This window comes from Pinus tabuliformis, chromosome 4_1, assembly GCF_031772625.1.
Source record: "Pinus tabuliformis cultivar Carrire ecotype Pingquan chromosome 4_1, CPIR1, whole genome shotgun sequence".
NCBI lineage: Eukaryota > Viridiplantae > Streptophyta > Pinopsida > Pinales > Pinaceae > Pinus > Pinus tabuliformis.
The window spans coordinates 841,039,757-841,052,371 of NC_142303.1; the positions used below are offsets into that span (position 1 = coordinate 841,039,757).

General features: G+C 38.7%; 1 protein-coding gene across 5 annotated transcripts in view; it reads left to right on the forward strand.

Moving 5' to 3' along the window:
• LOC149178836 (zinc ion binding protein) overlaps positions 1 to 12,615 on the forward strand; it is a 496,683-nt gene that overhangs the window by 60,744 nt on the left and 423,324 nt on the right. The gene's annotated exons all lie outside the window — the stretch shown is intronic.

The following is a 12,615-nucleotide window of genomic DNA, read 5'->3' on the forward strand; positions in this document are numbered from 1 at the left end:
AAGATTGATTTTTTGCAACTAGAATCTCAGTTCCAGCAAGATGAGCTTCAACAGATTTGTCATTCCAAATTGTTTTCTACTCAAAACAATATGTTGTTCAAGGTTAAACCAACAAGTGGTGAAATTAGTAAGATTGAGGTTGAATCAGATCCAGAACCCAATAAAGCAGCAGTTGTACATGCAGATGCAGAAACTCAGTCTGCACTTCCCAAGCCCATCATCAAACCTTGGGAACAGCTTGTCCACAACAAGCACAAAACTGGTCTTGGATATGACAAGGACTTGTCCTTTCATATTCCAGACTACACCAAGCCCATTCAGTTTCAGAGTGCTGGATTCATTCATGACAGTTCAGCTTCAGCTGTTCCAGATTCTGCCCCTCTTCCACAGCAACAACAACAACAACAACAGATCATAAAATGCCAACACTGTGACCGAGTTGGCCATTTGAAAGATCACTGTTTTGATCTTCAACCATGTAAGCACTGTCATAAAACCAGCCATTCTTCACACAGATGCTTCAGAAATAAACGTCTTGCAAGAACAAAGATTCATCTTGGATGGATCGCTTCTTGGCAATGGGCATCAACAACCAAGAAGATATTCCAAACACATGTCAGAACTTGTTCCAGAATATTGAACAGTCTTGCAGTTGAGTTTCCTCCATCATCTCACCTTGTATCTGACAGGGGGGGAAATGATGGTCATCTACAAGCTTCAAAGTCACATCAAGCGAGCCTGAGCCACAACCTGCCACACCAGTTTCAGAGTTGTAGCCAGAGACAAAGATGCCTGTGAACATGCCTTCAGTTGGCAATCTGGGACACTTCCTCTAGCAGAAGACTTCAGCTTCTTGCCAGTTTCGGAAGCATTCCAGGAACACAATTGAGAACACTTCCTCTAGCAGAAGACACCAGCTTCTTGCCAGTTTTGGAAGAGTTCCAGGAATTGCATTAAGCATTCCAGAGTTGTTGGTTATCCTTAAACCATCACAGGGTGAGACCTCCCTTTTATGGTTGAAGGTTTCCCTCTTTAAAACAATAGGATCACTTCCTCTAGCAGAAAACTTCAGTTTCTTGCCAGTTTTGGAAGAGTTCCGGGAACTGCACTAAGCGTTCCAGTGTTGGTGGTCATCCTTAAACCACTGCCCTTTATACCAACATTTCATAGAGCACATTCAGCCTAGTGCTGCCATGCATTTTTTGCACATTTTGTATTACAGCTCTCTTCTTGGACTCATACATAACCCTTCGGATTAAGGGGGGAATGTTGGACACCTAATCCTAAATGGGTTAGTGTGGAAGTCGAATGGACAAAAGCAGTCCAAGAGACCTTGGGATCTGAAACCCAAGAGTCACATAATGTACTATAAATGTAAATCTCTTGTTAATAAAATTGTATTGCATGATTTATCTTTCATATTGTCTTTGCTTTCCATGTGTGTTTAACAGACAAGTACAAGAGAAATATAATGCAATATTGCAGGTAAGATGAAATGCTCACAAATCAACAAATGCCAGATTAGGCTAGATGAATGAATGCAAGATTAGATTATATGTGATGTAGGTGATCTTGGTTGATTTTAATTATATGCCTAAACTATGGTGAAGCTTCCCCTCAATTTCTCAAAACTTGGTAAGGACTGGGGTGAATTGCAAGTAGTATAGGTTGAGGAGGTGCTTAATCCATCATTAACAATACCCACCTAGTCTCCTTGACAACCCCTGTGCCTTTGTTCCTACAAGGGTTCATCCACAAGAGAACTGTGAGGTCACGTGTCTTAACCTTATTCTTAACTCAAATTTATCAAATTGAATGAAAGTTAGGGAAGGTGGTCTTAAAATATCTATCAAGCAAGCTTATGCATGGAGGTAAATTTTAAAGATGCAAACCTAGATCTAATATGCAGATGAGATGCAAATGTTAATACAATCCTTCAATGAGATAGAATAAGAGCAAGATGCTTCAAAGAGAGAGATGCCATTCCCCTTGTGATTATGATAAGGACTTTAAGCAGAAAATTACAATGAGATTAGCTTTATGACAATGATCAATGAAGCAAATAGAAATTACTCAATGAAACAAAGCATTAGAGAAAGAACACAAGTGCTTTAATAGAAATTGCTCTTTATGTGTGAGAGAGTTATTGATTAGATTTAGGAATGTCATTTCACTTATAATATGCCTTTAAGAGTGTTTGATAGCAAATGTGAATTTAAGATCACACAGTTATTTAAATGATGGTAGATGAGATTGCAAATTAGGAAATTACTCAAATGAAAGTTAGATCAAGTAGCCAATGAAATCATAAGAGCAATTAGATCAAATAATTGGCAATGAAGTGTAGATCTAACAGTAACCAAGTGAAGCAATTCAAGTGATTAGAGCTAAAATGCAATTAACATGAAACTAATCTAATCCATTGAGAGCAAGGAAACGAATTAGAAGTTAGATCTAGAGGTGTTAAAATTGGAAACTAGGGCCAAATTCCACCTTCGGACAACTCATTTGATGGAGATGATGATTGCATTGGATTCCTATTTCGAGAGGCCCAAGATTGACATAAGATCATCTCATTCGGATAAGCAGAAGTGTGATTTTGAATTTATGACCACACGTGTAAATTGTTCAGGTCGGCCTCAACTTAATATAGGCTCAAGAAGCCCAATGGATGTGTCTCTTCACCCACAATGAAGTGTATAAATAGGAGAGACCTCACACGTCATTTGGATATCATTCACTCACACATTCTTCTCTCTCTTCATCAGATTGGTTCGTACAGCGTGGTGCAGTCTCTCTCTCTCACATGTGCGGCTAGGGGGACGAATTTCTGGGCTAAATCACAAAACTGAAATTGCAGAATTTCAAATTGTTTGACCAACGTTGACGGAGGATGTTTTGTCCGAATTTGACTGCGGTTTTTAGGGAAAAATTTCGATTTCTCTAGGCCGCATTGACTGGCACAAAAATCGAGGATTTTGGAGCTATTTGACCTGCATTGACCACAAGGTTGATCACAGGTTGGCCGAGTTTGACCAGAGTTTTTGTGACTGTTTTGGGTTGACTTTGACCATTGCTGGAGGCCGAATTGAGCCGAATTGAATTGCCTTTGACCGAGCTTCAAAGGAGGTGTTTTACTATTGTTTTGACTAAAGTTGACTTTCTAGTTATGGTTGAAGTTTGACTGTAGAATTTGACTTTGTATTGGGCTAGTCTATTTGATTTTTGTACTCTCTTTGTGCTGAACTTTTGAATAATAATATAAGAAGATTTGATCAAAGGGTTTTCCCCACATTGGGTTTTTTCCTGGCATCCGCCAAATATGGTGTCCTCTTGTCTTGGCCTGTCTTTTGCATTTGTTTTATGTTCTATCTGCATTTACTGTCAATGTGATTAATGGTTAATGTGATTGCTACTGGAAATAATTGGAAATTGTTATTGGGCTGCTAAAGGAACATTGAAGTAAATTGTGATAAGCATAGAACATACCATTGTTATCTAAAATTAACAAGAGGCTAACGAAACAATGAAAAGAGAACTAAGTTAAGAAGTTAGTCAAAACCACAGGAAATCCTCCTTTTAAATAAGGAGGTGGGATACCACGGGATAAAAGCCCAAGCTCCCTCAAAAGAAAATATCTCTTTATTAATGTTACAAAGACAAAGACTGTTTTAGACAGTGAGAAGGGCTTTATAACCTTGAGGAAGTTTACAAATAAATCTTTATAGCAACCAAGAAGGTCCCTCCTCAAGATACGAAGAAATCAAATTACAGTGAATAATCCTTTGCAAGAAATCACTCTAAACCTTTAGCTGAATACAACCTTCACCAAGAGAGAAGAAAAACCTCCTTTTGCTCTCGACCTAGAGAGAGATGGCCCTCAATGGCTCACAACCAGGGAAGAAAAAACAACCATTTTAATAAATTTTTCCAATTTCATTTATGAACAATTCCTTAAGATTTTAGCGCTTAAACCCTAATTTTTTGTCGTTATTTTTGCAAGACGTCCAAGCCAAGAGGGCTTTCACAACAGAGAAATTTGATGGCCTCTTTGAGCTCTTGGTTAGAGGAATAAAGGCTCTAAATGCTTGTGGTACTCACAAAAATTATTAGAAATAATTTTCAGAGCCTTCAAGAAATTGATCCTCTGCCAAATTTTGATGAAAATCCCCTTCCACAAATTCAGTTTTCTCCACAAGACGTCCAAGGGTTAAGTGATTTTGCACCAGGAGAAGGATCAAGCCTCTAGACCTTGCGACCAGGGAGAAAAAATCCAAATATGCCTGTGGCTGCGAAAGAAATTTCAAATTTAATTTTTATACACCACTAGAATTTAAATAAATTTAAAACCCTTAGTTTTAGAGTCTAGGAGAGGCCCCCTATGCCTATGGCTAGAAGAAACAACCTTTATAAAATTGAAAAACGACCTTCCAAAAAATGATTCCAAGCCACAAATGATAGTTTGTCCAAATCAATCTCTGAAAATAGCTTGAAAGCCTAGCCTTCCAAATCTTTTCATAGAGAAAAGAGGTTTTAATCAATGAGTAGGGGTAATTATGCCTCAAAAAATTTCAATTTCCTTTGATACTCAAGCAAATCCACCTAAAAGAAAATTTTATGAACAAAATTCCAAATGAAACCCTCCAAATTACGCTAGATCTATAAGAAAACGACAAGGAAAAGATGAATAAAATGTATATACAAGGGTTAGATTTATATACAAAATTTATTTACAAAAAAATTACAAAAACTAAATCAAAGGAGTATGAGTACAACTCTGCTCCTTGATTAGCAAACAATATGCTTTATAATAGGGTATTCAGCAAAGCACAAATATTTGAGAGAAAATAGAAAGATAAATTTATTTTTCTTTAGAGCAAATGGCAAGAAAACTCCCTCAAAATTTTCGTATGATTAGTCTTCGAGAAGTTCCACTATGGAATCTTTAGCTTCTATGTCTTGAGTAGTTGGTTGGTTCAATCGAGAACGTCCCCAAGTGTTAAAGATCTGATTAAATAAAATTGATTTCTACACACTTAAGGTAAAATTGGTAGATCATGAGGAGTTAGATAACACAATGAAACAAAAGATCTAGGGATATTTGCTTCATCGATTAAATAAAAAATGCTCCTCTAAACTCAAATACTAATGCAAGATACTTGTGCAAATAGTAAATCCACAAATTGGCTAGTGAAATAACAATAATTTAGATTTGTTAGATCCAGAGGGATTGGATAGCACAGTGAGAAGGAAGTCTAGGGGTTGAATTGAAAGCCCACTAGATCTATCCAATCTAAAGTGTTTGTCCAATCCAAATAATGATGCAAGATAACTATACACTAATAAATCCAAACGACAAATGTAAATAATAAGTTATAACATTAGTGGAATATGAAGCACAATAGATTAGAACGATATTTCCATAAAAAACTGAAGAATAACACCATAGCTTTGCCCCCAAAGACTTTCTTTTATTACTCAAAGGAAATATTACAAATCTAGTAGAGCTTTGCTTAACCAAGAGCCCAAAGTTTTTCCATGTTACAATGAGGAGCTTAGAGCTCAATTTATAGAAAAAATGAGAGATCTAGATCCCTCTCCAAGTGAAAACGGCTAGGTCCAACGAATTGCACAAATTTGACTTGATCCCAAAAGAAAACGACTAGTTGAAGGCTTGATCCACGTCTAATTAATCCTGCCCCTTGATTGCCTGCGTTGATCATGAGGAAGGAATTCAATTTCCTTGAAGATGGAGCCGGATGACCCAAAAATTTGATCCCGAACTAAAAAATATTTCTGTCCAAACTTTCTCCTAAAAAATTTCTCATTCAACTTAACCAACTTGGACCATTTCATTAAAAAATCGTTTTTTTTCTGGGAAATTAATTCCTTTTCTGGACCAACAAGTTCTTTGTGGGACTTTTCCTTGCTTGATTCATGGAGATTCCACAATTTTTTTACTTGATTTCTTTCTTGGGAAAGTCCACATCCATTTTTAATTATTTTTCACTTGGAGAGAATTTTATTTTCTCTCATTTTAATTTTCTGACCAATTTTTGGCTAATTATTTTGCCATTTTTTGCCGGAAAATAAAAAATATGACTTTAGAGGGGCATAAACATATTTTTCCACCCTCAAAGTGTGTCTAGATAGAAAGTTGAGGTGTTGTGGTGTAATTTTAAATATTCATACCCCCTACAACTTCTATAGACAACATTTTTTAACATTTTACATCAAATATAGTGGGGGAATTTCGACAATTAAAAACTGACCCCTAGACATATCCAAATTCTGCGAAACTTCAGACATGATCTAGTATGATATTTTACATCGACTCTATACACTAGGGCTTACCTAAGACTTCACCATCAAACCTCACTCTAGCTTTGGGGGATATGTGGGAGAAAAACATAACCAATTATTTAGTGTTGATAAACACAAATAATTAGCTATGGAAAAAAACTCCCTAGAGTGAAAACTCTCTAGCAAAAATTTTAAGCTACCTAGATGTGTTACACAACTTTATATTCATCATACTAGAATCGTTTTTACATAATGACCCGCAGGGCTGCAGAATTTGGAATACAATCGATGACCAGAAGCTGAATGATGACGATGAAATCTGAAAAATCTGACCATGATGGAATACTCAAAAAAAATATACTCTGCTGATGGGGTAGTTGACAGTGGACACTTTGGTGGCCAACAGTACCCATAGCCAACTCGTTGGTGTTGATACAGCATTTGATTTGGCAGGGACAAATGAGTCATGTAATAGAGGCTGTCTACCTGCAGAATTGACCTTGAGGCCTCTTGCATGAAGCTCAAAGCACTCAACTTCTTGATCTGGCCCTTTGGGCTTTTATATTTCAATATTTATGAATTGAAAAGCCACTGTTCTAAGTGACTGAACTTTGATGATGTTCCAAAATGTAAGAACAATAATGGCAGCTCAACCATTAGTAAAACCTGTCCATGGGTGAATAAATTCTTGTCAAAGAACAAATCTATTAATAGGGGAAATTGACAGTAACAATGCACAAATTTTTGCTGTTGAAAGATACAAATGATATATAACCTTTAAATTTTATAAATTTCATCACAATCAAAGCATTTCGTTAATAGGAAACCTTTGCAAAAGAGATTTCTCACTCTTGGAGTGGTGTCCCTAGATTGCTACTATTGACAGACACATGATAAAATGCATACAAGCAAATGATAAAATGATGAAGTACATACAAGGCAAAACCATGAAACCAATTCTATGTAATTCCCACCAACCTATGTGAAAACATTTTATCGTCATAACATCTTCATGTTCTACATTAAGCTTTGAATTATAGTCCATAAAAGATAGAACATGATGTGCCATTAGATGAGTGTCGCTACAAAACCTTGGAAGATTCTCAGCCCATCTTGGAGTGTTTTCATTACGATATTTTGGAGTACCTGAGAAATCTAAAGGCGCATACACTTCAACATACTACCTCTCTCAAAATGTTGTCATAATAAACTCCTCGAAATGAAATGCTGATATGGAATTTGAAAAATATATCATGTTTATACCTTTACATATCAATGGAATTGCCAGATGTGAAAACCATATCTTCAACCAAGTCCATCTCATCACATCATTATAGACATGTCTATTAAATCTAGTCAAGGTACTTTATAGCTGGCAACGGTGCCATTTTGTTAACTCCTGGATCTGCACACAGGATAAGTCCAATTTTCTAGGTACAAACCCTAGGGCAACTCCTGGAAGTTCTACACACCATCACTTTAGTAAAACTTGCCTTCACTTTAGGCTGGCTCTCCTTCACCTCAAGGGAGTTCCTTAAGATCAGATCACTAATTAGCGTGTTAGCACATATCTGAAATTCACATTAGTGATTTGTATTTTAATAATCTTCTTTAAAGTGAGAAGACTAGTAATACCGAGTGTCTGGTCCTTTGGGAAAATGGAGCCAAAGCGTTACTTGATGAAGAAATTTGTGATATGGAGAAAAAATCAGCCAGCTATGTGATATTAGAATAATCCTATTTAGTATTTAATGCTCATTCTTTTAGCTGTTGCTATTTTTATTCTTTTAGCAGTTTCTTAGATGAAACTGATTGTTTCCATTTCCTAAATAGAAACTTGATGTTTCTATTACTGTAAATATCTCTGTATTATTATTGAGCTTCAGCTTGCTCATCAATTCAATTCATTTTCATTGAAATCTATATGCGTGTTTCGCACTGTTTTATGGTATCAGAGCTCGGGAATTTTTTTTTTCGAAATAATTTTTCAATTTATGAAAAATTTAGTGTCTCATTTCGAAATTGCTCATTCAGTGGAGAATTTTTTAACGTGAGTGGTCATTCCGTGGAAGCTGGTGCCTGCAATCGATCGATCGTGTTTACATTAAGCGATTCAGTGTGTGCGGTCAAATTTTTTTTTACAGGACTTCTTGCTACGTGCATTCACCAAGCTTCATTTGATACCCTAGCGTCTTTGGAGCGGAGCGGATCCCAGCTGTTGTCGTATCCACGAAGAGGTTAAGCCCTGATGCGGGCACGTAAATTTGAGGATTGCGTGTGACACAGTTGGCGCTCTGTTATAATCTCGCGGTCAACAACAAGCGAACAGCGCTATAATCGCGTGGACCAACATTTCATTTGCAGGGCACTTTGCTGGACGACATTTTTTTTAACTGTGGTCTCTCTACCTCCGAATGATTGTTTGGAAACAGAGCCAGCTTAAATCCTTACTGTAAAACCCTTGGACGGACGGCATACCTCTGTCATTTCTTCTCGCAGCATCCATTGACGCGACATCACAGTGTGCAGCGTGGCTCTGTCCGAGAACGCGTATGCGTATTGTTTTCTCTTCCGCTAAGAAGGTCACGCCATTATCACTTTCATATTCGACCCCGTATCTCTGCTCACAGATAGTGTGCGTATGCAAGTCAATCGACCATCGTGAAAGTCGAAAGTTTATTTTTTGTCTAAAGTTTTTTGCTGTGAGTGAGATTTCAACCGGCGGCTCACGTGCATCTGCAACCATTCGATTGCTCTGACAAAGACGTGGGTTCACATTTCTGTCCACGCATTGTCAATTTTTTTGTTTCTTGGCTGAGTGGAGTAAGCTAAAATTGCTGCAAAATCAGATGTTTGAGTTTCGATTTAACTGGAAAGTTAGTCGCACGGAAATTTTGTTGTTCCAAAAATATAGAGCTCATTTTTCCTCAAATAAATTATCTCTGTGGAGACTTTTGCCGGGTAAGCTCTATATATTTTCTTGAACCTGCTTCGCAGAACGAATTCTGTTTTGTTTATTTTATTGCACCAGGATCAGCGGGCATCTACATTGAAATTTGTGCCAGACTTCTTTATTGTCTTGGGAAACGTACAAATGGCCTCGCTCACCAATCTGATGTTAGAAGGAAATCAACGCTTTAATGGCAGCAATTATAACATCTGGAAACAAAGAATGTTGACCATTTTTGAATACAGGCGTCTTGATCAGCTCGTTTTGGGCAAAGAGCTTCGTCCCGGTACAGCTGGTACCGATCAAGATAAGTTTGATGATAGAAATCGAGAGGCTGTTATGCTTCTCAAGCTCTCTGTGGCTGATGATCAGTTACCGCAGATTCCTTCTGACAAGATAGCTGCCGAGATCTGGCAACAGTTGAAAGAACTGCACGAGACATCTGACAAGAGCAGAGCTTTCTTTCTCAAAAATCAGTTGTTCTCCATCATGATGGACGAACATATGTCTTTACAGGAACATCTCAACAAGATTAAAGACATTCGAGATCAGCTCGAAGCCATTGGTCGCACCATGGAGGAAGAAGATATGGTAGTCATCACTTTGAAAAGTCTACCAAAATCTTATGAGCACTTCATAGAAACATTCAACATTACCGCCACTAATGTTGATCTGAAGTTTTCGGAGTTATGCACCAAACTCATGCAGCAGGATCGCTGGAAACAACAGTTTGGTAGTGGTGCAGCATCAGCCTCCTCAGAAAATGCTTTTGCTGCCAAATATCAGTCCTCTTAGTCCTTTCAGCAGAAAGGTTCTTCTCAGCCTTTTGATCCTGCTAGGAAGAAAAATGTGCAGTGTAATTACTGTCACAAGTTCGGCCACATGAAGAAAGATTGTCGACAAAGGATTGCTTCTGAACAGAAGAAACAGGGAGGGCTCCATCAGACAACAAATGTTGCAGAACATTCCGAGCAGACAGATTCTGCCTTTTACGCCTTTATGGCTAAAAGGTCTTCAGATCATGTTCCGTCTTCTGCCTGGTACATTGACTCTGGTGCATCACGCCATTTCTCTCACAGGCATGACTGGTTTATTGACTTCTCACTTTTCAGTGATTCCGTGGTATTTGGCGGAGGTGAAAAGTACACAGTAGTTGGCAGATGTACAGTTCAGATCCAGTCTGGTGGGCGCACACTCATCTTCCTAAATGTGTACTATGTTCTTGGTATGGAAATTAATTTGCTGTCTGTCAGCCAGATTATGAGGAACTCTCCTCAGCTTGATGTAGTGTTCAGTGCGCACAAGTGCTCCATTATTGATAGGGAGACTAGTCTTACAGTTGCTGTTGGCCTAGAGGATCATGGTCTATACAGGCTTCTTGACACCGGTGACTCTCCAGAAGTGGCTCTAGCAGCGCGTGTCTCTCCCATTAGCACTCTGTGGCATCAGCGATTTGGGCATCTAAACATGCAGTATCTCTCTTAGCTCTCTCGGGAGGGACTTGTGTCAGGATTACCTGATATTCAGACTCAGCAGTTGGGCGTATGCGGCGCCTGTCAAGCTGGAAAGCAACATCGGTCTTCATTCAAGGATGGAGAATCTTGGCGCGCATCTAAGGTACTCCAGTTAATTCATGCTGATATTTGTGGTCCTATGAATACATCTTCTATCACTGCTTGCAAATATTTTTTGCTTATTGTAGATGATTTCAGTAGAAAGATGTGGGTGTATTTTCTAAAATATAAATCTGATGCATTTAGTACCTTTTCAGAAGTTTAAAACCTTAGTTGAAAAAGAGTCTAGCTGTAACATCATGACTCTTAGGACCGATAACAGGGGGGAATTTTGTTCTTCTGCTTTTTCCAACTTCTGTGATACTCATGGCATCAAACGCCAATTAACTACACCCTACACTCCTCAGCAGAACAATATTGTCGAACGTCGCAACCGCATGGTTGTTGAAATGGCTCGTTCCATGTTACAACACAGGAGTGTTTCGAACAAATTCTGGGCTGAAGCAGTATTTACTGCTGTTTATCTTCTTAACCGATCACCCACTCAGGCTGTTAAAGGGAAGACTCCCGAAGAGGTTTGGTTTGGCCGTAAGCCTAAGATCAGTCACCTCAAAGTATTTGGCTCAGTTGCATATGTTTGGATTCCAGCTGCTAAGCGCTCTAAGTTGGATTCCAAAAGCCAGAAACTCATGATCATAGGGTACAGTGATCATCACAAGGCCTATAGGCTGATAGATATAGCCACTGGTCGTCTTAGCTTCAGTCGGGATGTAGTATTTGATGAAGACAGAGGATTCTTTCAGTCTTCTCCTTCTGAGCAGTGTTTTAAGGATCAACCTCACAGTGTTCTTCTTCCGGTCGGTCCACCTGATGGGAGGGATGATGCAACATCAGTGTTTGATAATACTCTAACTGAGCTTCCTCCAGAAAATAACCTCCTCTTGCTGCCCCTATTGTTCTTGAGCCTTCTCCACCTCCTCCTGATATTGGTTCCTCTACTCTTCGGCCTAAATGGTGGGCTAAAACCATTGGTGATCTCTGGGATGATGAGCTCCTTGAAGGTAGAACTTCTAGACATAAGAGCAAACAACAGTCTACAGTCAATTTTGCTCTTATGGCTAACCTACACAGTATTTTTGAGCCTCAAACCTATTCAGAGGCTAAGGGTACATCTGAGTAGGAATAGGCTATGGAAGCTGAATTCCAGAGTCTTCAGAAGAATCACACATGGACCCTTTCTAATCTTCCTGCAGGGAAAAAGCCCATCAGCTGCCAATGGGTGTATAAAGTGAAATACAAAGCTGACGGAACCATAGACAAGTATAAAGCTCGTCTTGTGGCTCGAGGGTTCTCACAGAAGGAAGGCATTGACTATGAAGAGACTTTTGCTCCTACAGCCAAGATGAGTACCATACGGCTTGTCCTTGCCCTAGCAGCTCAGTTCAATTGGAAAGTTCATCAGATGGATGTAAAGAGTGCTTTCCTAAATGGTGACCTACAAGAAGAAGTCTACATGACGCAGCCTCCAGGATTCAAAGTTGCTGGTCAAGAACAGAAAGTGTGTAGATTAGCTAAAGCACTCTATGGATTGAAACAAGCTCCTCGGGCTTGGTACATGAAAATTGATCAGTACCTGACAGATCATGGCTTTCAACGGAGCCCATTTGATGCAAACCTGTATATCAAGCATACTGGTGATGATATCTTGTTTGTGGTTGTCTATGTGGATGACCTTATCATTACTGGCAGCTCTGCACATTTGATCCATGGGATCAAACAAGACTTATGCAGAACCTTTGATATGACAGACTTGGGACTTCTTCATTACTGTCTGGGGGTTGAAGTTTG